Genomic DNA, 23160 nt, shown 5'->3' with positions numbered 1-23160 from the left:
GTATATGAGGTTCAAATCTTTTGAAACCTAGGCAGGGATTACAGCTTCCTTTTGTATTCTTTCCAGTTCTCGCATTGTTGGTGATGATGTTAAGTATCGCCTGGTGTGGACAGGTTACCAGGCTTTGCTAATAATTTCAGCAGCATCACATGAAAAGTGAGTGACAGTGTTTTAGGATGTGCCAAAATGGGGAAGATAGGTTTCAAGTCGAAGCATGCTAAGTGGACAGTTCTTTGACATTAAGTACATTGACAAAACTGTAATTTCACCCCTATCTATTTCCAGGCTTTTTTCTTCATCCCAAACCAAAACTCATATACATTTAGCAATAGCTTCCCATTCCACTACTATTCTTTCTGTCTCTGTGAATTTATTTTTCTAAGTATTTCATGTAAGCAGAACATAGAGTATTTGTCCTTTTGTGTCTGGCTTATTTCATGCAACATGATTCAAGGTTCGTCTGTGTTGTAGCATGTAACAGCACCTCAGTTTTTATAGCTAAATAATATTCCATTGCATGGATATACCACATTTTCTTGATCCATTTATCTGTTGATGGACACTTCGGTTGCTTCTACCTTTTAGCTATTGTGACTAATACTGCAGTGAACACTGGTGTAAAGATATCTGAGTCCCTGCTTTCAGTTCTTTTGGGATATATATCTAGGAGTGGAATTGCTGGGTCATATGGTAAGACTGTGTTTAACTTTCTGAGGAACTGCCAAACTAGTTTTCCACAGTGGCTTCCCCATTTTACATTCCCACCAGCAGTGTATGAGGGTTCTAATTTCTCCACATTCTCACCAATACTTTTTATTAATTTTTTTTAATGGTCATCCTAGTAGGTACAAAGTGGTATCTCATTGTAGTTTTAATTTTTATTTCTTTAATGGCTAATGATGTTGAACATGTTTTCATATACTTATTGGCCATTTCAATATCTTCTATTATGAAGTATCTATTTACATCCTTAGCCCATATTTTAATTGGTTGTCTGTCTTTTTGTTGTTGAATTGTAGGAGTTCTTTATATGCTCTTAAACTGATAACGACCTAGTTCGACTACTACCAACCGTAGTTTCAGTAGTACAATGGTACCTCGTTACTCATTGTCAACTGGATCCAGGGGGCACAATGAGTACTAAATAAATTTTTCCTATAAGGAATAATGTAAATAAGTTTAATGCGTCCCCAAACCAAAAACAATGCACATTTTTTAGGGAATATGTAAAAGAATATGGCTGTATATCATTACTTGACATGAGAAATAAACCTAAAAATTCATAAATAGTTGGATTAAGTAAAATGAAAACTTCACTTTACCTGTACTGAGAGGAGTCCGTGGCCTAATGGGATGATGGGAGGAAAGTGTGAGCAGGAGAGGTTATATGGAGTGTTGCTTTGAAGGAGAGTCCCCCTCCGATAGAACATTGGGCACTTGCACTTCTCTTTTCTGCCTTTTTTTCAACTTGCACCACAGGCTCTGACACACTCTTTGTCACCTTCACTAAAAACTTATCCAAAGAGGACTGCTGCTGTCTTCTTTTCAGAATTTCTCGAAAATGTGAATTTCTTTGGTCATTCAATAAATTCACATTTCTGATTGTCCGAGTTTTGTCCGGATAGTGCTTCTCTGCAAAGTTTTGAATTTTTGCCCATTTTGCACACATTTCTTTTATCAAGGAACTGGGGTCGTCCTCCCTTGTCTATCTCCTCCACACTTGAAGAAATCTCTTCAGCCACCTCTTGCTGCCACTCCTTCTGTAGTTCACCCTCAGCCTCTACGTAGGCTTGAAATTCATTGATGAATTCATCAGCAGCCTTTTTATTAGCATTCACTGCCTCGCATGCCTCACAACACTATGGTTGCTGGTCCTCTTTTTAAAATTGTCGAACCTGCTGTGGCTGGCCTTAAAAATTTCACCACTCTCATCACTTGGTCCCAGTTTGTTTTTCAAAAGATGGGCATGTCATGCTTTTGTTTTTTCACATATCATGGCTTCCAGTACACTGTCACCTGCTAACTTCTCATTTGCCCAAATGAATAACAGCTTCTCAACTTCCTTTAGTGTTTGGGAACACTGCTTTGTTACTGCTTTAACTCCTTTTGCAACTTGATTCTTGATGGTGGAGACCGTTATTCTAGGCATACTGTATTCCCTGGCAAGAACAGTAAGTAATGTGAATATTGCTCTCTTTTTTTGCCTATTCTTTCTTTCTTTTTTTTTTTTTTTGCTCAATGGCGGTGCGAAGTAATTTTCTTTTCTGCTCAGCGCTAACACTGCTCATTTTCTTAGGACCTGTGATGAGGAAAAAAGTGCAAAAATATATAAAATGACCATAGAAGCTAAGACAAGACCTCAAGGGATATACACAGGGCAAGAGCTGCATGACTAACATGTGACCCTTTGTTTTGGCTGAAAAGGGTAGCAACTCACAAGGCAACTGACACCGACAAGTTCTAGCTTGCACGTCGGGTGCCAAACAATGAGTACTGGGACAAAATTTTTGCGTCAAAGTGCGTAAAGTACCAAATTTGACAAGTTTCAAAGCTGTCGAGTACCGAGGTACTGCTGTATATAAATTCCCTACTCGCTACTTTGTCCCTCCCCATTTATACTGTTACTGTCTCAGATTACATCTTTATACATTATATACCCATTAACATAGATTTAAAATGATATTTTACACATTTGTCTTTTAAGTTGTTTGCGGGGGGGGGCAGTTACAAACCAAAAGTACATAATACAGGATTTTATATTTACCTATCTACTTACCCTTACCAATCCAATATTCTTTATTTCTTTTATGTCTTCAAATTACTGTCTAGTATTCTTTTATTCCAGCCTAAAGGACTTTAGCATTTCCTGCAGGGTAGGTTTTCTGGTAATGAACTCTCTCAGCTTTTGTTTGCAAATGTCTTAATTTCTCCTTCATTTTTGAAAGATAATTTTAACAGATATAGAATTCTTCTTTAAACAGTTTTTTTCTTTAAGGACTTTAAGTTTGCCATCCCACTGTCTTCTGACCTCAGTGGTTTCTGATGAGAAATCCGCTGTTAATCTTATTGGGGATCCCTTGGATGTGACAAGTCACTTCTCTCTTGCTGCTTTCAAAATTCTCTTTGTATTTGGATTTTGACAGTTTCCCTGTAAAATGTTTTGGTTTAGAAATCTTAAAGTCTATTCTGCTTGGAATTTGTTGTGCTTCCTGGTTGCATAGATTCATGTATTTCATCAGATTGGGGAAGTTTCTGCCCATTTATTTCTCCAAATACTTTTTCTGCCCCTTTCTCTCTCTTACCCTGGTGGGACTCCACTGATACAAATGTTATTAGGCTTGATGGTGTCCCACAGGTCCCTCAAACTCTGTTTGGTATTTTTCTTCATTATTTTTTTTTTCTGCTCCTCACACTAGTTAATTTCAGTTGCCTTGTCTTCCAGTTTACTGATCCTTTCTTCTTCCTGTTCAAATCAGCTATCAAATCCATCTAATGAATTTTTCATGTCAATTACTATACTTTGCAGCTCCAAAATTTGTTTGGTTTCCTTTTTGTACTTTTTACCCGCCTCTTTATTTTGTTCAGGTGTTTTCCTAATTTGCTTTAGTTCTTTGTATATGGATTACTTTAGCCCATTGAACATATTTAAGATAGTTGATTTAAAGTCTTTGACTAATAGTTTTAAAGTATGAGCTTCCTCAGGGATGGTTTATAGCACATTCTTTTTTTTCTTGTGAGGGGTTCAAACTTTCCTGTTTCTTTGTGTGTTTTCTAATTTTTTGTTCAGAACTGGACGTTGTTAGTATTATATTGTAATAACTCTGGGATCTGGTTTTTCCACCTCTGTGGGGTTGATAGATTTTTATTGTTGTCATTGTTGAGGGCTGAAGTTGTCAATTTGTGACTTTCCCAATTGGGGAATGGAAAGAGAATAAAGGGGGGTGGGGTGGGGGAAATAGGTACTGTCTCTTTAGGACTCCCTGCTGCTTTTGCCTTGAGGGGGTTTAGAATAGTAGCTGCCCTCAGAGCCAGCCCCCCAGCAATCTGAAGTCACTTATCAAAAGCTGTAATAAGAAATCTCACCACACTCCTCTGGATTTTGGAGGACCAGGAGCCAGGCTACAGTCCCCACTTCTGTCTGCCACACAGTTGGAGGATGGGAGATGGTGGCCACTGCAGGAGGGTGCAGTTTTTATATACCACACTTGACCAGCCTCTTCCTCCCCCTCTTCCTTAGATGCTGCACCGTATTCCCCTGGACTTCAAAGTTCAAATAGTTGATTCAGACTGTTCCTGCCAGTGCAGTAGTTGTTTCGGTGGAGGGACTGATCCCTGGAACTTCCTACTCTGCCCACTTCCCACAATCCTCCTTGTAACCAGTTTTTAAGTGTACAATTCTTTAGCATTAATTACATTTGCAGTGTTGTGCTATCATCACTGTTCCGATATACTAATGCTGCTGTTTTGCAAAACACCAGAAATGGATTGGCTTTTTTCGAGGGGGGTTATTTGGTTACAAAGTTACAGTCTGAAGGCCATAAAGGTCCAAGGTAAGGCATCAGCAGTTGGGTACCTTTGCTGGAGAATGGCCAACAGCATCCAGAAAACCTCTGTTAGCTGGGAAGGCACTTAAGTGGCTTCTGCTTGCTCCCAGGTGGCATTTCAAAATGGTATTCTCCAAAATGTTGCTCTTGGGGCATTTTGTCCTCTCTTAGCTGCAGCTCCTCTTCAAAATCACTCTCAGTTGCTCTGAGGTCCTTCTGTCTGTGAACTCCTTTATACAACTCCAGTGATCCAATTAACACCCAGCCTGAATGGGCGGGGTAACACCTCCATGGAAATTATCCAGTCAAACATTTCACTCACAGTTGATTGAGTCACATCTCCATGGAAACACTCCAAGGATTCCAATCTAATCAACACTAATACATCTGCCCCCACAAGATTGCATCAAAGAATATGGCTTTTGGTGGGGCATAATATATCCAAACTAGCACAATCACTATTAACCATTCAAAAACTTTTTGCCACCCAAAATAAATTCTGCACCCATTAAACAATAACTCCCTATTCCTCCCCTCCCCAACGTCTGGTAACTGGTTGCTAATCTACTTTCTGTCTGTATGAGTTTGCCTGTCCTGGGTATTTCATATAATCATACACTGTGGCTTTTTGTGTCTGACTCATTTCACTTGGCGTAATGTTTTCAAGGTTCATTCATGTTGTGTAATGTATCAGAACATCATTCCTTTGTATCTTTCTGACAATGGTTTTATATCACTTTCTTCCTGGCACCTTTCCTTGGCAAGGAGGAAATCTGCATGAAGCAAATTTGGGTGGTTGAAGCCTCTCATTCTTGTTTACCCAACACTCTAGGGAGCTAGTTTGTGTCATTTCACCTGTAGGAGGCCTTTCTCTTAAATTGCTTATTTTGACATAATTTCATATTTACAAAAAAGCTACAAAAATTGAAGATTGTAACAAATAGAAAGTTACAAAAGTTCTCAGATCCCCTGAATATTAACATTTTATCACATTTGTTTTATGACTCTCTATATATGTATCTTTTTCCTGAAATGTTTGAAAGTTGTACTTATAATGTGCCTTTATTTATAAGTCCTTCAGTGTGTATTTCCTAAAACCATTCATCAAATAACCGCAGTCCGCTTATCAAAATTAGGAAGTAAACCTTGATTCAATACTGATCTATAGCTCCAGTCTATAGTCTAATCTGTAGACATTTACATTTCATCACTTGTCTCAGGAGTTAATCCCAAATTACGTGTCACATTTAGTTGTCAGGTATCTTTACTGTCCTTTAATCTGAAACAGTTCACCAGCCTGTCTGTCTCTCATGGCCTTCATATTTTTTAAGAGTACAGAGCAGTTATTTTGTAGATGTTCCTCCACTTGGGTTCTTTGATGTTTCCTCATGGTTAGATTCAGATTGCACTTCTGGCAGAAACAGCGGGGACTGATGCTGTGTCCTCGGTATGTCGGGGCAGGGGCACGCCATGTCGATTCTTTCATCCCTGAAGGTGTTCACATGGATCACTTGATGAAAGTGGTATCTGCCAGGCTTCTCCACTGTAAAGTTACTCTTTTCCCCTTTGTAATGAATGAGGATTTTATAGGGTGATGCTTTGAGACTGTGTAAGTATCCAGTTTCTCCTAATACTGTTGCCCATTAGTTTTGGTATCCATTCATGATTCTTGGCTGAAACAGTGATAGCTATAGTTTTTCTAACTCCCTAATTCCCTTGGCCTCTATTAGCTGGTGTTTTTCTGTCAGGAAGAGCTTTCCCTTTTCTGAGGGAGCCATTTGTAAATGGCCTCCTTGCATGAGTGAGGCAGTGGGTTTGGCCTGCCCTGCTCTCCTTGCTTCTCTAACTCTTAAGTTTCCAGTCAGTGTGATTAGCTTGTTTACATCCAGTGATTGAAATTAGATCTCTCCTTGCTCTTCTATTTGTGAATACTTTCAGGTATGAGGACCACTTAACCCTGTTCCCAGTTCACCTCCAGCCACTGCCAAGATTCTGCTTCCTTACATTCTAAAACTCTGTTAAATAGCACCACTCTCTACCCCTGTTGCTAAAAAACTTGGAGCTGGAGAGTTGTCTGTCTCATCTGATCAGTTTCCAAGTTCCGTCAGATATTCATCATCTCTTGGCTCTGTCCCCTCCACTATATTCCCACTGCCTGCCATCACCCCCCCTTTTCTGTCCCTCCTGGAAGACCTCATATTGCTCCCTCTTTGCCTACCAGCTGGAGGCCACACTTCGCTCCTTCCTTCTGTATGAAGTACTGTTCCGCCATTTGTCTGCCTTACTTGCTCTTTTTTTTTTCCTTTCCCTCCCTCCCTCCCTCCCTTCCTTTCTGGTTTATAGTACTTCAAGCATTAATTGTAGAACTGTTTTACAGGAATACAAACAATATATTACAGGGACATAGACCTAGTAGAGTTTCTGTATGTTTCTCTGCCTTTGTCTGTGCCCTTCATATTGTTTGACATGTGCCCAGCACTCCACTCCTTGCCTCTGGAACTTGTCCTCATTCTTCAGGACTCCGTCCCTACAACCCCCAACAATTGCATTTTGTAGTTTCTCTGGTAGTGCTTCTCAACCAAATTTCAGCTTCCTGAGAACAGGATCCTGTGTTCTGGTCTCTCTAGAGCCTGGCATACAGTGTACATTAAATATTGATTGAATGGATAATGGATAGATTTCAACCTGCAGTACCTTAATTCCACTGTTTTCTTGTTAGTCTCCCTTTCCTTTTTTTCTCCCCCCATATACTTTTCCTCGGTACATGAGTTTGTACTTTTATAGAATTTCAGGAAAAAAAAAACAGTCTGGGCAGTGGGGGTGGGGGTGGAGGTGATGTCTTTGTGTGCTCTTACCCTGTTTCCTAAAAGATCTCTTTCTCTGTTTATAAAATTAAAACATGTTTATTGTAGAAATTCAACAAAAAGCAAAAACTGAAAAAGAATTTAAAGATTCATTCATCATCTACCTAGTGAAATCCACTGTTAATTATTTTATATAATTCTGTATGGTCTTATTTCTCTGCATCTGTGTATATGTTTTTATTTTAATTCAGATTTTACATAATTCATATTGTTTACATAGATGTGTGTATTGCTGGTCATTAAAGTTAGCCTTGCCTCTAGTTCACTTACTGTAAAGTGTAAATATCCGTGATTTTTTTTTTCTTTTCCCCCATCTTTTAAATTTGAAAATGGTAAATCCTATTGAAAATTTGAAAGAGTAGTGTAACCCCCTGGTATTCACGAATGGTTAACATTTTGCCGCACTTGCTTGCTCTCTCGCTTGACTCTGTGGATATTAAACCCTCTGAAAGTGGCCCGTGGTGCCTTGAGGCCCCAGCCCGGAGACCCTCCTAACTGGCCTTTATAGCTGAGTTTTTTTAGTTCTGGGATCCATTCAAGAGTCATGCTTCATTCAGTTATTGCCCCTTAGTCCAGAGCAACAGAGCAATTCTGTGTCTTTTATTTCCTTCTTGTCTCGCAGAGTGTCCTCTGTATGTAGTGTGCTGTGTGGACTTCCTCATCCTCCCAGCACCACAGTGCTCTGTCAGGGCACAGCAAATACCACGGCTGCAGGAGCGCCCTGCCAGCGTTGGCACAAGCAGAGCCCGCGTCAGCACAGTTTTGCACCCAAGAAATACATGTGCAAGTGAGGTGGCCGACTCCTACTAGGACAGGGGAGGGCAGAGGGTGGCTCCTGCCTAAGCAGAGGGCTGATGCCAGAAAGGCAGACAATTTCTGCCTCCCCCTGCCAGACAGGGCACAACTGGGACTTGGGCCTAAGGGGCTCTAAAGAATTTATTGAATGATTGAGTGAAGTAAGGATTGCTCTTTTCCCCAGCTCTGATTGATGTACCTTCAACTTGTACTTTTCTTAGGAAAAGCCTCTTCTGCCACCTGAGCTCCCCATCCTGTCCCCCCCACCCCTCTCTCAAGGTAGAAATTGCCACATGACCACACATAGAGTGGTTTAGGGGGTCATTCCTCATTGACTAGAGATGATATTCCACATGCAACTTGTTTGCCAGGACTGTTAAGCAGTTCACAAGTCAAAAATTCATTGTTTCCCTTTTTGTGTGTTGGTTTCATATACCTTGACAGTTGGAGGCTTGCCCTGGCAGATATGGTATTGCTTTATCACTTGTGAGAGTGGTACTTTTGGGAGTCAGCCCTTCTGCAGGTGGTGGTGGAAAGAAATCCAGCACCCCTTCAGTTTTCTATGCCTTAGGATATCCTTTGGTACCTGCCCTCCTCTTATCATAGACATTTGTGGTATAGAAAACAAAGAAAAACAAAAGCATGGAAACTTAATAGAAGGGGGGAGAGAAGAGTGGGATAACCATTAATAAATTGGGACAACTTGAACCGTCCTTTCACCTTGAAGGTTTTTTTTTTTCCTATTACAAAGGTAATATACCTGCTCACTGCAAAGAAATGAATCATTATAGATATGTATAACAGAAAGTGAAAGTCCCTTATAATCCCAATCTCAAGAAATAACCTCTAGGAATAGTTGAATTATGTTTCCTGCTAACGCTAGCCCCCCAAAACGTTTAAAAACATGGGATGGTATACAACATTGTCTACAGCTTGCTTTAAAAACAGTAACAGACTTAACACTGTGTATCTTGGGCATCATCTTTTTAATTCTGTCTTCAAACAATTGCATTTTAAATAATTTCTTATATGAGATGAGAGCTGCAAGAGTTGGTGGAAGAGAGCCATCTCTGGGAGTGAGGGGAGAGAGGTTGATGGCAGCCAGCTGCCTGATTCGGAGGTGGCACAGGGCGAGTTCCTGTGACTGCCGTGCTCCCCTCTCCTCCCCTCCCCTTAGTCTGTGTGTTAATTGCCAACAAACCCCCAAACACAGGTCACAAGGAAATTGTTGCCCTCTCGCCCTAAAGTTTGTCTCTGCTGATGCCTATTACCAAGGCTCCTCTCTCATATTTTTCCTTCTTGGGTTAGCTCCATAACATTGTAGATAGAGGTTGGTTTTGGTTTGCCCCTGTTCTTTTTCCCGGGCTTTCTGACAAGCTCATTGCCCTCATTTCCTGTTTCCTAAAATTGGAATGTGTTCAAGCAATAGCCAGTGGGTAGAACAGCTTTCAGATTGATCTGCAGATGCTTTTAGCCCATCCCACGCCTGGGGACAGCCTCTGTGCTTGCGCTGCTAATAGGCTATTAGCTTTTCATTCTCAGCTCCGGTTTCATGGGCAGGCCCTGCAAGGACATGCCCCTCCCGCACCTGCCCTGAAGTTACCCCCGAGAGCAGGGTATTGGGGGCTGGGGGTCAGACACCCTCAGACTTTTGGCTACAATGCTTCCTTTTCCAGTTTTCATTTATGTGGAAAATTGGTCTGGGCAGCAGAGTCACTGCCCGTCTTCTATAGCAGTGTGGCTTCGTAAGGAACGAGAACATCGGCCAAGGTTATCTGAACTCGCTCATGCATGGTGAGAAGTAGAAATATTCAGTTCTTGCCAGAGTGGGGGTGATGAGTTATTTTGGAGCCTATTCACAGTCCTCCTGAGAATAATTTCTTGGGATAAAGTACACTATCTTTATACCTACTGTGGTCCCCAAATTAAGGTTTTTAAATTCTGGCTCTCTGGGCCAGATTTGAGTCAGGCTTTTCACAGTTTGGTAAAGTTTCCTTGTCCTACAGCCTAGAAATGACGCCATTGACAGAGCTTCAGGTGTCACCCCTCCCATCCCAGCAGGTCTCGGCATCCTGAAGGCTGGGTGCCTAGTGCCCTGCTCCCCTCGGCTGTGTTTCATGTATTCTCCAGCCCCCAGCTCCTCCTCAGTGTCACTTGTCAGCCATGTGACTAAAACTAGCTTTCTCTAAGCATGGTTTCTTTGAATAATGGGTCAGACCAAATCTCCTCACTCACTCTCTGATTTTTAACCCTTTTCTTTTGGCAGCGGGAAGGGGCAGGGTGACAAGCAAAAATGATTTCCCATCCAGCTAGTCCTTTTCTTAATTGGTTTGCTTAACTGTAGAGGTGACCAGCCCCCAGCCCCTCTACTGAATCCTGCAGGGGCAGAGAAAAGGAATTGTTCCCAGAGAAAAGCAGTTTCATTTGGGCAGAAGTCACCTGTTTCATATCTTGAATTATAATGTATTTAGACCTACTGTATAAATAACCGGTAGGCCACAATTCTGTTGGTACATCTTAATTTCAGTTAGTCCCTATGGAATGAATACCTCACTGGAGTCAGTCATCCTGACAGCTGTTTAAAATAATAACTCTAAAGAAGGGTTGCTGTCATGTTCTCTCTCCTGTTGCCTGTTTCTTGCAGTTTATAGCTTTTCATCCAAAGCTCAATTACTACAGTGAGAAAGGCCTGGCTGACCATTGGATTGTGTCTTCCTGTGTGCACACTCTCCTGAGTGTTGCATTCCTGACAACAGATGTTGTTCAGAAACAAATAACATTTCATACCTGCTGAGTGCTTGCCGTGGTCTAGACATTGTACCGGACACTTGACATATGTGATCTCGTTTCACAAGAGATTGTTTTGTTGCTCTAAGAAACCAGATGTGGTGGGAAACTGGTCCATGGAAGAGGGTTAGAGTATATCTCAATCCTGAGGACCTCTGTGTCCGTTAAATGCAGAGCTATCCTGGCTGGAGAGCAGGGGCGCATCTGCCTTTCCTTTCCCTACTGTCTTGGGAGGAATGTTGCACCAAGCCTGGTAACAAAACCAGAAACAGGAGTACAGCTGAAGTTTAGGTTTATTTTAGAAAATCCTTTGCTGGAGGGCCTGGAATTGAGTCACACAAACTTGCCTTGGGGCTTTGGTGGCTGCACTTAGCAAAGGCTGTGTAATGCAAGCTATACTTTTTTTGTCTGCCTACCAGGAGAACTGCTCCTTGATGTGTGGCACAATCAGGTCAAGCTTCACCTCTCATCTAGGTTTGGTGGGGAAATCCAGGATAGCAGGACCAGGTGGTTTCAGGAAGGCAGAAACTTTCTGAAACCATTAATAGAGCTAAAAATCTTTAGCTTAGCATCGTGTGTGTGTGTGTGTGTGTGTGTGTGTGTGTGTGTGTGTGTGTGTGTCAAATTTCATTCATTCAATGGATATTTATTGACTGTTTATCTTAAGCATTAATTAAGCGCCTGTATGCTAGGTTCTTTGTGGACCTAAAGTTTCCTCATGATGTCTGGGAGTGGGAGAAATAAACACAATCACACAGATGCATAATTAGTTCAGGCAAGGAATATTTTTGCATGTAAAAATCATTGGGAAATAAAAAGTCTGACATATCAAGTGTTGGTGAAGATATGAAGCAGTTAGAACTCTCAGACACTGCTGATGGAAATGTAATATTGTATAATTACTTTGGAAAACTGTTTGGCAGTATATTAAAAAGTTAAACATACGCTTGCCATTCCACTTATAGGTATTTGCCCAGAAGAAATGAAAACATATGTTCAAACACTTGTACTCTAGCAGCTTTGTTCATGAGAACCAAAACTGGAAACAACCCAAATGTCCATCCACAGGTGAATGAATAAACAAACTGTGGTACAGCTACAAAAAATGCTCCTCAGTGATAAAAAGGAATGAATTAGTGATAGAAGCAACAACGTGGTTGAATCTCAAAATAATTATGCTGAGTGATAGAGCCAGACACAAAAGACTATAAACTATGGTTCCATTTATATAAAGCTCTGGAAAAATGCAAACTAGACTATAAAGACAGAAAGCAGGTCAGTGGTTGCCTAGAAGCTGGGGGTAGCAAGAAGAATTGATTGTGAGGGACACAAGAAAATGTTTGGGGGTTGAGCTAAATATTAGAAATAGCCTGTATTTTGATTGCAGATGCCTCAATAAAGATGATTGTACAGAACTGAAGAAAAAAAAAAGTCAGTGGGGAAAGGATTTGGGGAACATGGTATTTACATGGTCTCAAAGTATCAACATGTTAACTTCTCATTACAAAGAGAGAAGTGTTCCTTTGTAATGGAGAGATCTGGGTGTTATCACCTTAACAAAATGATCAGACAGTGTCTCCTTGCCAAAAATATTTCATTCTGAATCTTCTCATAAGGAAACAATCAAACAAATGCAGAATGTGATACATTTTATAAGACACTTGTCCAGACACTCAACAAAAAAGCCAGTGTTGGAAAAAGGAAAGTGTTTGGGGGCCTTATGCCACTTCTGTGTTTATAACATGAACCCCGTTCCCACTCAGTAGCCAAGAGCTAAGGACCTGAGCATTGGGGTCCCACCCAGCAATCTGACTTGACTGAGGAGGAGGAGGCAGCCCGCTGTTGGCCTCAGAGCCTCGTTTTCCTGTTCCTTCCCATTGGGAATAATAGCATCTCTTTCAAAGGGAGTTTTTGAAAATTAAGTGAAATGCTGTTGCTGTTGTAATGTTCTCGGTTTAGGGCCTAGCACATAGTAATCACTCAGTTCGTATTCACTCTTGTTTTGGTGGCCCCTGTCACTGGCTCCTTGTGGTTCTGGAAGACTAAACAGAACATTTCCCCAAAACAGCAGTGGGTGTAATTGGACAATGTCTGTAGGCAGTTTTTAAAAACTTTTTATTGAAGAATAGTATATGTTCAGAAAAGTGCCACCCCCACCCCCACCCCAAGAACAGCTCAGTGAATATTCACCAGCTGAACACATCTGTGTAGACAGTACCCAGGTAAGAAACAGAAGGTGGCCGGCTCCCAAGACCGTCCCCTCACCAAGGACAACTGCTGTCCTGGATTCCCACAGTGTAAAATTGGTTTGCCTGCTTTTGGACTTTAGAAATGGAATCATGCCCCATGCACGTTTTTGGGTTTGGTGGCTTCACGTGTGTGTGTGTGTGTGTGTGACTTCGGCTTCTGTTCCTCAGCACTATGTTTGTGAGACTCATCCTCACTAGACTCTGTGAATTCACCCCTGCTGCCGTTGTACCCTTGATGGACATTTGGGACTTTCCGGATTGGGGCTGTCATGAAGGGCACTGCTGTGAACATTCTTGGTGTGCATTTTAGCGCACATATATTTGCATTTGTGTAAGGTATATACCTGGGAATGAGGCAGTTCTTAACCATTCATTTTAGCATGTTGAACATGATGATTTAAAAGATGTCTTGACGGTTGCTGCAAAGGAGAGGCTAGGCCTCCCTATGGTTGTGCCTAAGAGCCTCCTCCCGAATGCCTCTTTGTTGCTCAGATGTGGCCCTGTCTCTCTAGCTAAGCCAACTTGAAAGGTGAAATCACTGCCCTCCCCCCTACGTGGGATCAGACACCCAGGGGAGTGAATCTCCCTGGCAACGTGGAATACGACTTCCGGGGAGGAATGTAGACCTGGCATCGTGGGACGGAGAACATCTTCTTGACCAAAAGGGGGATGTGAAAGGAAATGAAATAAGCTTCAGTGGCAGAGAGATTCCAAAAGGAGCCGAGAGGTCACTCTGGTGGGCACTCTTACGCACACTTTAGACAACCCTTTTTAGGTTCTAAAGAATTGGGGTAGCTGGTGGTGGATACCTGAAACTATCAAACTGCAACCCAGAACCCATGAATCTCGAAGACAGTTGTATAAAAATGTAGCTTATGAGGGGTGACAATGGGATTGGGAAAGCCGTAAGGACCACACTCCCCTTTGTCTAGTTTATGGATGGATGAGTAGAAAAATAGGGGAAGGAAACAAACAGACAAAGGTACCCAGTGTTCTTTTTCACTTCAATTGCTCTTTTTCACTCTAATTATTATTCTTGTTATTTTTGTGTGTGTGTGCTAATGAAGGTGTCAGGGATTGATTTGGGTGATGAATGTACCACTGTGTTATGGTACTGTAAACAATCGAAAGTACGATTTGTTTTGTATGACTGCGTGGTATGTGAATATATCTCAATAAAATGAAGATTAAAATAAATAAATAAATAAATAAAAGATGTCTTGAGGCACATATCAGTCCCTGAAGGGGTAATAATCTGTGGAGCTGGTATCTAAGACAGTAAGGGAATCTGTAGGCTGGCTATTAACGGCTTTGTGGTTTTTGTTTTTGTTTTTTTAATCTATGAGGAGTGAGGGGTGGTTCTGGCCAGGGTGATTATGGATACTCAGAGCTATTTCCCACGTTCTTTCAGCAGCTAGATCCTTCCACTTGCCGAGTGTGCCTTGCTCGAGCTCCAGCACCTCGTCGTGTAGCTTTTCTTTCTGCCGTGCCTTTCTCTGTGGTTTTGACTTGAGACTGTGGTTAGCCCAGATCTTGATAACCCCGTGTTTTCTTCTTGGGGGACCACTGAGAACATTGCTCTCTGATTAAATTTTGGCTATTTATAGCACAGACAAGTAGGTGTTCTTATTGACACCTACAAGTGAGACCCCAAAAGAACAGGTTCAGCCCTGCTTACAGTTTGTAAGGGGAGAAGGGATAAGGCAGAGTCAGGACGGGAGCGTCTTAGCCCCAGCATGTCCTCAGGGTGGGCTCTACGCCCTGCATCCTGGCTTCAGGCTCTTGCAGAGCTTGTCTGCATCATTTGCAGTCACAGGTGGCCCTTGGCCCCTTCTGCAGATGGAAGCCCTAGATCAAAATGGCCTTTGACAGAATACTTACAGTTGCAACCTTCCTCCTCATTTAACTTCTTTGCCTGCGTAAATGAGGAGAGTGCTTTCCGTGTGGCAGACTTAAGTTTCACCACTAATTGAAGACAGCATCTTCAGGGAAAAACACTTGCCATTAGATCAGAGGCCTTTGGGGGACAACCTCACAACAAGCGCCTCCATGGCAGATGAAGCTGGGGGTGGGGATGGGAAGTGCAGAGGGCCACTTTGTTACGAACTGGGCCTGGCCGCAGAGAAGCCAAGTGAGAGCTTTTGCCACATGCCCTTGGGGGCTGCGCGCATGTGCACATTCATACTGTATATGTTTTTCCTTTACTTTCTTACTGTTGAATAATCTTTGTTCCAGGATGAACCTGGAACCAGACTGCCTGGATTCAGGTCTTGGCTCTGCTGCTTATGAACACGTTTTTAACTTCTCTGTGCCTTAGCTTCCTTAACTGTAAGATGGAGGTGACGATAGTACTTTGAGTCATTGTGATGACTCAGTATGGCCCTTATAACAGTCCCTGCAGGTTGTGAGTCATCAGTTGGCATTTGCCGCTGCGGCTGCTGTTACTGCTGCGATCTCAGCTGCATCTTCCACCCTCATCCGGCATTGTGCTTGCTGCAGCCGTGTTCTCCAGTCCCTCCTTGCCTTCTGGGCCTTGTTCCTCTCCCCAGTACAGAGGCATCTGTTCAAGTGGGTCCAGCCCAGGCTTCCCTCCCTCCAGGCTGTGGAGCTCACAGTCAGTGCTCCCCATTCTGAGCTCTGAAGGGCAGCAGAGCAGAGCGGGTATGAACTGGACTCTGGACTTACACATACTTGGTTTAAAATCCCAGCTCTGCTTCTTTTCTTGGCTCCACCACTTCACTCCTCTGAGCCTTTTGTTTTTCCCTGTAAAATATAGCTAATGATAATACCACTTTAGAAGATCTGTGAGGATTAAATGAGTTTATGCCTGTGAGATTCTTGGCCTGGCACATAAACACTCAGAAGGTGGGAGCCATTGTTATTTTGTTGTGAAATTTTCAGTTTTGCATGCTTGTCGTCTGATTATTTCTTGGGTTGGGTTTGAACCATAATTTAGATGTTTACTCCTTAATTCAGAGATCTTCATCTCATGTTCTTTTAGATCTTCTCTCTGCTTACTGGGCCTGTAATAAGACTCAAGATTCTTTATTCCCACAGAGCTATCCTCACCTGCATTTTACTTAACTACTTTAAAAAGTAGCCCTTTGTGCAATTATTTCTCTGTTTATTTCCAAAGTACCTGAGGATCAGAAAGCCTAGAAAAGTGAACATACTGTCCTTTTTTCATTCATTCAGCAAGCATATATTGAGCACCTACCTATCCTATGTGCTGTGTACTCTTCAGGGTGCTGGTGATACAATAAAACAGACGAAAATCCTCTTGCCTTGTGCAGTGTTCATTGCAGTCTAGTGGGGGAGAGAGAGACATTAATGAATACAGTATCTTAGTGATTTATGGTCAGGAGGCAAAAAAATGAAGTGGGATGTGAAATGTCTGGGGTGGAGAGTTAAGAGTGTTAGATAGGGAGGGTGGGGAAGAGCGACCTTTGATTAGGACCAGCAGGGAAGAACCTTGCAGACGGAACAGCACACGCAAAAGTCCTGAGGCTGGAGCTTTCCTGGTAGGGTCCTGGCTTTCACTCTGGGCAAGGCAGGAAGGCGTTGGGAGGGCGCTGAGAGATTTGACCTTTGTTTAAACAAAATAACTGTGGCCTCTGTGTGGAGATTAACCTTGGACTTTGAGGATCTGAGTGTTCTTGATCTAGTTGCCTTTCCACAATTCTTCCTGCATTCTGCTCTTCTCTCTGGGTGTATGCCTAGTCCCCTCCATTGCTGGCAGAGGTTCACCCTGAGTTTAGACCTTAAAGGATGGAGTGAAGCACCTCAGCATGGGAGGCAGCCTGGGTCTGAGGCCAAGTGGGGAGAATGCAAGAAAAAAACAGATGGGTAAGTTCCTGGCTGCAGCGTGCCTTTCCAAGCTTGTCCTCACTTTAGACCTCTCAGACTATTCCATGCCTCTGTGTTTTGCTCTTCTCTGTCATCTCCCCTGGCACCTGACAAATCCCCACTCTTCCTGAAGCTTCACACTCGGTGCCTGCCTCTGTTAGAGCACCTTCCCCCTTGTGCTGAGATTATTTGTTTACCTGCCTGTTACCCTTACTGGACTGTGGGATTCTTAAGGCAGGGGCCGATCCTTTCTTCCTTTATGCATCCCCATGGGATCTTGCTCTCCAGAGACCTCCATCAGGGATCTTTGCTTTCACATGACCAAGGCAGAGCAACTGGGTCAGCAGGAAAAGGAATTGAGGCAACAGAACGTCAGAAGGACTCACACTGGCAGAAGAAGATGTGGAAGAAAACCACTTGAGAATCCTGGTCTAAAAAGATAAGCTCATTCTTTGTATAGCACCTGGCTCCAGGTGGTTTATTTGTTTGAAATGTGAGATGACTGGGGTATCAGACAATTGAAACCCCCTTTTTCAAACAGAGATGGTACAAGACCTTGTTATTTCACCCCAGTTTGCATTCATTCACTCTTGGCTGCAGTCTTTTAGCTCTGTAAGTTTGGTGACCTCCCAGCAGTTTAAAAAAAAAAAAAAAAAACAAAACTCACCCAATTTATCTTTTCACGTAAGCTGCAATTTGGTTGAAACAAGAACTTTTTAGTACGTAGTCCAAAGCTCCTGATAACTGGAACTACAATCACTGTTTCTGTTTTATGGTCTATTTTTTGTGTTTCAGAAGCCACACAGAAAACTCTTTCTTCTGTTGTGCTTGTCAGGAGCCAACATTTGAGCTGTGGCAGCAAGAGAGTGTTTTTCTGCAGTAACTTAATCTCTGATGAAGTATTTAATCTCCTGGGCTGGGCTCTCTATGGAGGGCACACATTCCTCTGTAACCCTCGAAGGGAGTAGAGGACCCCAAATCTGGGGAAATTCAAAATTATTCTGAGCCCTTGATAGCCGTGAGCCTAGTTCTGTTAGGAGTGGACTTGAGAAATGTAGGTTGTTTTTGTTGTTGTTTTGATATCACTAAGACTAGACAAGGAAAAATAAGGTAAAAATATGTTAACATGGCTAATATGGAAATAAGTAAATATGACAGTTCTTCGTTCTAAGTCCCTTAAATCTGTGATCCCTCACCCATGCAGTAACAGCTGATCTGGGAGGGAGGGCTTGTGGGGCAGGACAGTAAGCACAAGTATTAATGACCAGTTAGCTGTGCTTAGAAAACATTAAAATGGGCAGAGGTGCACATCATCGGATGGGAAGACTGTGACTGTAGCTGTTTTAGTAACACTAATGATGAAGATAATTAGCATTTAGGAGGCACAGTCCTAAGCTCTTCATAAGCATGATTTTATTTCATCCTCACCATGAGGGCTAGAGCCTCAGAGGTGTCATCTCTTGCCCACACAGGGCTAGCCATTCAACAGCCTTCTCAGCATGTGAGGCTGGTAGTACCTTCGTAATCTGAACATCACTGTTTCATATTTCCTGTATTTTGGGTAAGAAATTTCTATCTTCAGAGTGAGCTTTGAAAGGAAGGACTTACCAGGCATTGAAATAATAGAAGCAAGATTACATGGGAATCCCTTAAACCATTAAAAAAAAAATGGTTTTCTTTAAAAAAAAAAAAAAAAGGAAATTGCTGTGTTGTTACTCTTTTCCTCTTGAAAGATATGAAGAAAAATAAATAAAATGAACCTTAATCAGCAAAGCAGTTAAGAGTATTGGTGCAGACAAAGAAACAAAATATTTATAGATATATTCCTTCTAGATTTAACCATTTTTCTGAGACACTTGTTTTACAGCTCTCTACATACTAATTACAAATGATTTTTAGCTTTTCTCAAAGCAGACCTTCTAACACTGCTATTCAAATAGCACGATCCTCCAACTAAAAAGTGTGATTTAAATCATTGAATGTGTGACCTAGACAATTTGGTCATCCAAATTAACTTTCTCTGAACTTTAAATTTGTGAAATTAGGCTTAGTAACTATTTTGGTATGAAGGCAAAGTGATCGATACAGGCATCAGAACACCTGAATTTGGGTTCTGGATCTTTCGTTCACGTAATGAGGATGTTTAATGAGCATCCTCAGACCGGAAGATGATGAGTGACTGGTCCCTGTCCTTAGGAGTGAGGACTTACGAAGGGAGGAGCAGATATAGACATAGATGGAGGGAAGAAGACTAGGAGAACCCAGAGGCAGGAGCCGAAGTCAGTCAGTCTCTCTTACCTTAATTTCTTCAATGCAAAATGGAGCTATGCTACGTGATGGCTGATACTGGAGATCAAAAGAGAGACACATGAAAATGTTTTGCAAACTATGAAACTTTGTAACGATTCTTGTGTTTTACTAATAATTTGCAGGTACTCTATCCTAGGTTATTATTTTACTTTGTTTATAATCTTCTGTATAGAATTTATTCTTTTGTTTGTTATTGCAGTTGAATTTTCCAGTTTTTTTTGGCTTCTGGGCTTTAGATATATTTAGAAAGGGTTATCCGACTCCAAGATTATTTTTTAAAGTCGTGTATAGTTTCTTCCAGTATTTATGGCTCTATCTTTATCCAAAATTTATTTTGTGGAAGGCGCAATGACATTATTTTTTAAGAAGGCTATTCAGTTGTAACACCATTAAACTGCATGCTGCATCCACCCCACACTGATTAGAAAGCTCCTTTTAACATAAACCAAATTCTGTATGCATTGGGGTGTATTTCTGAACCCTCTCATCTCAAGCTAGCTAGCTGGCCCTCCATCTATCCATATTCCAGAACATGACTATTTTAATTACTGTAGCTTTATAGGTAGCCATTTCAGAATTCTCATAGCTTTTCTTGCTTTTTTATTTTTCCACATGAATTTAGAATCTGTTTAGTTTTAAAAATAAACCTTTTCGATCCTAATGGTATCCTATTAAATTATACCTTCACTATTAGTATCCTTATGTCTTCTTTTGTGCCTCTCAGTGGCATTTAAAATTTTTCTTTATAGCTCTTGCACATTTCTTTGGATGTGTGTTTTAAAGGGACTATGTAGGTGAAGGCCTTCGATTTCTGCTTATTAACTTTGTATCCAGACCTCCTACTGAATTTTTTTATTGTTTGTAATAGTTTTCCAAATGATTCTCTTTGTTTGTTTTTGTTCAGTCAGTTTCATTGAGATGTAATTTACCTACAATAAAATTCACTAATTTTAGGTGTACATTCAATGGGTTTTGACAAATGTATGTAGTCATGTAACTATAACCACATTCAAGATACAGAACTTCTACCTCTTGGTTTTTTAGGTAATTTATAACATCTGTAAATAATGGTAATTTTTCCTCCTTTCCCCCATACTTATTCCTCTGATATTTTTTTCTTCCTCTGAACTAGTTATATTGGCTCTTAGTACCTCCAGGATGATGTTAAGTAATGCCGGTGATAGCAGATATTCTTATCTTGTTCCTTGTGGGCTTTGGGGATGAGATAAATATACTTTTTCATTTTAAGAACTTATTTATCCATCCATCCATTTTTACTAAGAGTTTTTTGGTTTATTTTTATTAAGAGTGGAGTTAAAGTATATCATGTACTTTGAGCTTTTATGAAGAAGCAATCATTATGATTTTTGTTCTTCTGATCTATTTAGGAGTGCAATAAATTAATGATTTCCTATTATTGAACCACCCTAGCAGTCCAAGAGTAAATCCTGCTTGATCATAGAATATTTTTGTTTGTTTGTTTCTGTTTTAATTTTTTTTAACTTTATTAAAAAACAAAAACCGCACACACAATTAAAAAAAAAAAAACATTTCAAACAAAACCAAAACAAAGTAATAAGAAAAAACAGGTCATAGAATATTATTTTTAAGTGTGCTGCTGAATGCTAATAGTGTTTGCATCAATATTCATGAATGAGGTTGCCCTGGAGAGATTTTTTTCCCTTCTGAATGCTTAAAAAATGTTTATCGTCTCTATGTTCAAATGGCAGTTTTGCTGGATATAAAATTATTGAATCAGCCTTTCTTTCTGTGAAGACTTTGTAGCCATTGGTCTCCTATCTTCTAGCTCAGACTGTGCATTGGAGACATCTGAGGCCAGCCAGTGTTTTGCCTGAGTGCCCCAGTCTTTTTTTTTTTTTTTAAGTTCAGTAAGTTTACTATGATATATCTTATTAATTGAGCTAGATCAAGTTTTTTTTCTGGAATATAATGAGCACTTTTAATTTGTACATTCAAGTCATCTTTATTTCTCTAAATTGGAGGTATTAGTAGCATGTTCTTCCTTCTGTACTCTTTACGTGTTGGAGCTGAAGCTGCTTATCTTCCAGATCTGTTCTTCTAGTTCTCTAGTTGTTTTCAACTGTTTTACTTTCCATTTCATTTGCTCATTATCCTGCCTTCTGTTCTACATGTCAGAAAGTGGCTTTTCAGCAACCTTTTCTTTTCTGTGTGGTTTTTACTTCTGTAATGGTTTTCTTTTCTCTTCCACTTCTCTGAATGCTGCCCCCAGATGTTTTGTCTACTTCTGTTGTCTCATTATAACTTTTTCTAAGTGCTTGTATCTCAGGTTTATATATTTTGTTTTATAGAGACAATTGCATTGTTTGTTTTCGTTTTTTAATTCATGGGAATATATTTTTATTTGCTGCATGGTAACATTTTTTGATGGATGTTCATTACAATTTGTTTTTCCTGTATCTTCCTTTTTTGCCAGTAGTCTTTCAGGAGATCTTATGCTGGTTCCTTTTAAATTATTATTCATCCTTGAATGAAGGGATTCCTTCCTAGTCTAGCAAGTTTGTAGAAAATTCTAATGAGGTCAGGACCTGACTCAGCAGGAGTTTTCCTAAGTATTCTACGTGTGAATGAGTGCTACTAGCCTGCTCCTCCTCAGCCGTCGGGGTCATTGCTGGAGGGCTGCTCCCGGCTGTCTCCTCTCTCTGTCGCCCTACCCCACAGGCAGATCCTTCCTGCACGTTCAACTTGTGTATGATTCCTCGTGGCAGACAGGTCTGGGGAAGCCTCAGTCGCCAATCTCTGGACCGGTTCCCACTGTTGAAACAGTGGATGGCTGGTTTTGCCCCTTAGAATAAAGCATTTACTGTTATTTTTAATATTCATTTTATTGAGATATATTCACATACCACGCAGACATACGAAGCATTTACTTTTGAGAAATGGAATTGCATGCTTTGTCCAACATCTGTTAACAACAGGCATTCTCTTTCATTGCTTTCCCATACTCTTATTTGACCTTTACAGTATTTGACTGTTCTTACTCATATATTGGGGTTTGGGGTCACAGTTGTCTCCGGTTTTGTCAAAGATGTGATGTTTCTCTTCTTCTTTTCCTGGTTGCTTTTGTATGATTCTCTAGAGGAGAGGGGGTAGATGTCTTCTTTATTCTGCCCTTTTTAAACTAAATAGAGCCCTTTAAACAAATTCAGCACTCTGAAAAGCATTTTTGTGGTCCTTAACTTTTGCCTGTTGATGAGAACTTCCTCACTACCATTGGTTGGGAACTGCTGCTTTTGTGTCATTTAAAGGAAATGTGATCTTATTGAGGGAGTGGCTTGAGGGTTTGGGGGGAGGCTGTGTTCTGAGGCCCTTTTCTGCCTTCTCTCCATAAGCCCTGGCTATTTCGTTCTCCCTGTGACTTCATTAGCCTTTCGGTGAGATCTTTGTCCTCGGTACCCATCTTCTCATCTGGGTATCACTCTGCTGAGAAGCTTGAGGAAGGTGTCTCCTCTGTGATCAGGCAGTGGGTGCCGCAGGAGTAAAGGCAGACCAATCTAATACTTGTGAGCTTGCAGGTAATACAGTACACGTCGTGACTTCCTTAGGTCGTGAGTGTGGAGATTTCCTCGACTTTCATTCTTTAGTCTACGTAAAGAGAAGAAAGTTCCTTTTTACAAAATAGATTTTATGTTTTGCTGCAGCTTTAATTATTGCTCTCATTTCCTTAGCTAAGTTTTTCTTCCAGTTGGCCACAGACAGTAATCGGTCAGGTTAGGCTAGGTTAAA

The 23160-nt window shown here is 41.1% G+C and overlaps 1 protein-coding gene across 1 annotated transcript in view; it reads left to right on the top strand.

The window, feature by feature from the left end:
* ARHGAP35 (Rho GTPase activating protein 35) overlaps nt 1–23160 on the top strand; it is a 115750-nt gene that overhangs the window by 55369 nt on the left and 37221 nt on the right.

This window comes from Choloepus didactylus, chromosome 27 (genome assembly GCF_015220235.1).
Source record: "Choloepus didactylus isolate mChoDid1 chromosome 27, mChoDid1.pri, whole genome shotgun sequence".
In the NCBI taxonomy this organism is placed as follows: Eukaryota; Metazoa; Chordata; class Mammalia; order Pilosa; family Megalonychidae; genus Choloepus; species Choloepus didactylus.
Note: the sequence above shows the minus strand (reverse complement) of the source record. Positions and strands in the feature narration are given on the sequence as shown.